Source organism: Aedes aegypti, chromosome 3, assembly GCF_002204515.2.
Source record: "Aedes aegypti strain LVP_AGWG chromosome 3, AaegL5.0 Primary Assembly, whole genome shotgun sequence".
Lineage (NCBI taxonomy): Eukaryota > Metazoa > Arthropoda > Insecta > Diptera > Culicidae > Aedes > Aedes aegypti.
Genome location: NC_035109.1, coordinates 196847217 through 196853216, shown reverse-complemented (window position 1 = coordinate 196853216; position 6000 = coordinate 196847217).

Genomic DNA, 6000 nt, shown 5'->3' with positions numbered 1-6000 from the left:
GAATCATACTGTGGACATTTTTTTGTGTATTTACTCAAATTACCTTACTTTTTGAACTCGTGAGCGGACTACTGGAACATGAGCGGATACTTGTAAATACGTTGATGGTATTTCGAGTATAATTTATTCATTTTTCTATTACTTTAGAAAACTGACTTATAACATACATACTGCCGTTATACGCATAATTGTCCCATGTTCCAAAATATGCAATCGAGATCAACGCGTTTAAAGATTTTAACACATTTAGGCCCCGTTTTAACCAGGTGTGTGGTAAATCAAATTAAAATCTTAACAATAGTGTAAAGAATAGCGTGTTAATTAGAGGCAAGGGTTTGTGCTATGGGAAAAATGTAAATTTAGCTACGAAATTCATAGTGGGACTATTATGCCTAGAAATACGGAGTTTTTGGTGTATTTCTACGCATAACAGTCCCACTAATAGTAGTGACCAATGATACTGCTGTAGATGACCGTTCTTATGTATTTATTGTACCGAATGTAGAGGACGTATATCCTCAAGACTATGTCGAGGCACCTAATAAAGGTTCAAGTGACATGTGCCAAACGGAGCCACGTGTGGGGAATAGACTGGCCCAGCTCAGTATGGGAGAAAAATAAAGTTGTATGATTCCACGGGGCACCCCCCAGGATTATTTCTTGGGGTTAGAGGAAGCCTTTCTGAAAAATTCAGCTCATTTGGTCGTTCCATGAGCTGGCGCATTTGAATTGAAGTTAATATAGGATTTTCAGCTCAAACATATGAGCAACAGCACATCATCTACTCTTTAGTTAAGGGAAATTGATGATCGCGTTCAATTGGACCCAGAATGTCAAAAACACTACTTGATACTATATCGAACAATATTGTAGAAGATTTTAACCACGATCAAAATTAATAAAGTTGGTGTTTTAACCATCTGAAGTATATCATGCAATACTGCTTGTATTTCTTCAACATAGCTTGGAGGAAGCCACTAAGCGCATCATAGCCACCTATGACGCTGGGCGAGCTGAGGCACATGTCGCATGCATATAAGTGACTGTACGGGAGTGCTGATCTAAGCCTAACTTTCATCAACTGAAAGAGTAATAAAAATGAGATTAAATCCAGATACAACCTTCTGCAATTATGTTAATTAGGGTATCAACTAGTGAATTTGTCATTCTGGGCTTATTTGAACGCGAACAATTAGTATACGGAACGAAACAGTGACATAGGATCAATTTTCAATATACAGTCGCCTCTCCACATCTCGATATCGAAGGGACCATCGAGATAAGGAGAGATCGAGACAGAGAACAATAATTTAATGCACACTAGATTGAAAATCACTCCGTTACTAGGAAAATAATAAACAAACAAACTTCATTTCGAGTTTCCATTTTTTTCATCGACATAGGGAGAGATATCGAGATGTAGAACATCGAGATGTGGAGAGTAGACTGTATTTGAGACGAATATCCCATACAAACTTCAAATCGAATGCGCCAGCTGGTGGAGCAACCAATTAAGTTGAAATTTTGAGAGAGCGTTTTTCTTACCCTAAGGCTCATATCTAGGGGGTGCCCCGTTGAGTTTTACAACTTTTTTGTTCAAGGGCCAGTCTAGTGGGGAAGTGAAGAAATACGATTTTATAATTTGGGATGAAAAGCAAAGTTTTCTGTTTGCGTGATAATGAGAAAATGTATGAGTTAGTGAAAGAAAGAGTGAATGAGTAAGTTAGAGAGTTTATTAGATGTACTAAATTCCTATATCGACTCTTCCAGCTGCAGGCTTGACAACCCACTTGCACCGAAGAATCAGTTATCCGGAATAACCCAGTATGTGGCCAGGTCATCCAAAACCACTGAACTATTCTTCTTTTGACTTGATTTTCAAATTCATGAAGTTTGTGAACTTTAGTGGCCATTTTCCCAGGGAACCGGGAATTTGGAACAAACCGACATTTGGTCAAGTCATTCAAATACATCTGAACCACCTTTAGATTTAATTTGAAAATTCATGAAAATTGATATGCCGCAAGGCCACTTCCACCAGTAAACCGGTATTAGGAACAACCCAGCATGTGGCAAAGTCATCCAAAAACGGTCGAACCATTTCTATTTACACTTGGTTGTCTAAATCATGAAGTTGATTTGTCGCAAGCCATGGACTCGAAATTAAAGTGATTACTGATTCTCCAAGTAGGATCACCTCAGTCCTCCCCGCGATGAATTCAAAATTACGATAAATTTTTAATCGATGACCACGATTCCAAAAACTAGAAGAATTTTGTGATTGACCCTGAAAATTCAACTGAAATTAATTGAAAAACGGATGGGAAATAATATTTTGATATTGAAAATTTCAATCAAATTTGACGTTGGGCTCACATGAATGATGAATGCATCCCGATAATACAAACACATAAAACAGGTTGTGTTCCACATGGGATGTAAAGCCAACGTAAAAAGATATTCAAAACAATTTCCCCGAACTCTAGCTAAATACTGCCTACTGAATATTTTGTTCGAGATCAGCGCAGCGAATTTTATAGTGTGACAGTTATGCGTAGAAATACAGTAGTGGGACAGTTATGCGTGGAAATTCATCAATGGGACAAATTGACTTGGCTTGCTTTTCATTGAGTTTCCGAACAAAGTTAATTTTTGGTAAGTGTTATCTAAAACTATACGTAAAAATAAACTGTTTGATGGCAAAAAGTCAAAATCCACAAAAAGTAACATGGGACAATTATGCGTATAACGGCAGCATATTGCTTAATTTCCTTGCCAGCTTTGGAGTTGCATTTTACTTCAGTTGAAATTTCAAAAAATTATGCAATTTTCAAGAGGTGCTCATTCCAATCCATTGGCGAAACCGCACCGACTACCCCTATAGGTATTTGTATTCTGCATTGTTCATTATTGCTTGGAATCGATATGTCTTAAAAAATTCAATCAATTGTATCCGCTAATGCCACGGGTACCTGAAACTTAAATCTGCTAAGCAAACTAGAAACCTCAGAAGATCCATAAAGTTTATCCATTAATTACGTCTCACAAAATATGGCCATTTGCAATCTCTCTTCCCCGTATATCATACTTTTGTTATTTGTGGTTCACAATGTTAAGTAAATTTTGTGTGCACAGATGTATAGATTCTCTCCTCTTGTGGTATATTGTTCAGACAACAATTTTAAAATTTTCATGGGTTTTGGTCTTTGGATAAACTTTTCCTCTCACCATGAATGACCACGTGGTTTCTGGACGGTCGCTTTTAGTTTCCCTGTAAGTGAGCTTTCCCGAGATTCTGCTTGCCCGTGAAACGTTTTTATGCATGAAGACACTTTTCATTGAAATAGTTAGATGTGAAGACGAATATAGCATGTTTAACTTGTTTATTGTCCAGCGAAGAACAGTGCGCGGAATTAGGGCATTATAAAAAACGTGACCTAATTCCGCGCATTACTTTTTGAGATGAGACTCAATAATTATGCTAATATTTGATAAGATTTCATAGAAGCATCATGAAACATATCTGTAGCAAGTAGTTCCATAGAAAACTGCATAAAAAATAAAACATTTTCAATAAAAAAATCGCTTTTGTTTTTGTCCTACAGTCTTAGCACGGACGCTAAGGATTACTTTTTCAAATCGACGTAAGTAACTATCATACGGTTTTGAGAAAGTAAATTAAGAAGAATCACAACCTTTCTTCTAAAACTGTTTTAAAATGAATCCCCTTATTTAACTTTTTTTACCGTGTACATCGCTTAAATTTTACATGCAATCAGCTCGCGTTAAAACACTAGGTAGTTCCTATCATTTCCCACAAAAATTGTATGACAAAATGATAAGCCGTTTCAATCAGTTACTTACGACGTTTTTGTACCAGTGTAAAATCAACTTAAGTAATGTTTTGTTTTGATTCGTGGTTAAGTCACTTTGTCTCCCATACAACAGAGCGGCCAAAGTAGCGGTTAGGTTGCGAAAGTGGAGAATCTTACTTTCGCCATTTTGTAATTCCGGAAATTGAACGTTCTAAAAGTGGAAAATCGAGTTGGTTTAGAGCGGAACGTGTAGAATTTCGTCTGCGAAACACGTAGGATTGATAAAGTAAGTTTGTTAACATTTCTGACTTGAGTCTGTTTGAATAAGTCTTCGAGAAATGGCGTCAACTTCGACGGGCCTCCACTGATTATTTTTTTACGCCGCGAAAAAATGCCTTATTTGCTTTTATTGATGATTCGAACTTATTCTAAATAGTAGTAGCATCAAATGGCATTGAAAGTTGTTGCAATATTGATGTGTATTTCCATATATAAATCGTTTTGTACGAAATGCGCGGAATTAGGCAATGCGCTGAATTAGGGCACTTTACAGTACGTTTCTCTCTTGGAGTAGGGGGAGATCCCCCAGTACCGGACACTTAAGCCACTAAATTCATAATTCGAACAATATTGATTTTATGGGCTCGTGTTACCCATTTATGATAAATATTAACATTTTTATAGTGTACAAAAATAAATTTGAAAATATGAATTTTGACATTACATTTTGATGATGTATTTTAGTACCAAATTGATCGATCTTGAAATATTCAAAATAATTACTAAACAGGCTCAAAATTAAGAGAACACGTCAACTTTTTGAAGATTTTCAAACATTTCTACTTTTTTAAAAAGGCATGCATATTTCAAGGATGTGTTATTCTACGCAAACATTAGTCTACATACCTAATAACTTTCCTTTCTACTAATAGGGGTGATCGGGGCAATATGGGCCACCTAAGGAAAACGTCATGGAATGCATAGAAAAACAACAAAAATTATGGTTTAAATGCAAGTGACTTGTACTATAAAATGTTATCTTCCATGTTACATCGATAATTAATGTTAACATCAACTTACAAATTATTTCAGGAACTTTTTGGAAAACCATGTTTTTCTACGTGATCACCAACCATATGGGGCATTATGAGCCACCCTACGGGGCAGTATGAGCCACCTCATTCAATCGAATGATTTTTATTTAAAACAGTATAGAGGAGAGTTAGTGGTGAAGAGTACATTATTGGAAAGGAAATTTTACTAGCTTTGCTTGAAATTATTGATTTTAGCGGCTTATTTTTTAAAGATACATAATACATAGTAAACAGACCATGTTATACTAGTACTAAATTGCGATACTTGGTTCAACGTATTTTCTAGCAAAGTGTTCCACTTGTAATGGTGCATAAAGATGACTATGCTGTAAAAAAAATAATCTGGTATATTTAGGCAATGCATTTTTATGTTCAAAACATCGTTTGTATTGCTTAAATCTAGGTGGCTCATTTTGCCCCGCTCCTTCATCTTGAAAATAATATATTGTTTTTCAATAATTTTGTTTACGAACAAATCTAATTTCGTTCACGAACTGTTCATTATGATCAGAAGTTTCAATTGATTGGTAAAATTAACCAGAATTATATATATAATTGTCTTATAGGCTTTATTGAAAACTGCCAAAATTATAAGCTTTTCATGACGAAGGACAAATTTGTACATTTTTGTAAATATCTCGAGTGTTCAAACGAATATTCTTACGGTTTTTATTGTGGTGGGTATTTGAGGCATCCTTTAGCAGATCATAATGACACTAGACATTAAAACACTGTTTTTGAGGTCAAAACCGGGGTGGCTCATATTGCCCCGTATGTTCATATTGCCCCCATTGCCCCTACACCATTTTGATTAGACCAGTGCTTCCCAAACTTTTTCAACTTTCGCCCCCTTGAGGCCAACATTTATCTGAAATCGCCCCCTGAGGCTACTGAATCAGTTTTCGATTCAAGTTCGGCCCAGTTTAAACTATTTGAATGTAATATATACATAGGCGCCAACTTGTGGCGTAGTTGTGGGATGATTTGTTAATAGTGATTTCATACTGATTTATCTTTTATTTCTAAAATTACTGCAATAATTTTCTGAAACTGTCAAATAAATGTTTGGCGTTTCTGAGAACGATTTTTTT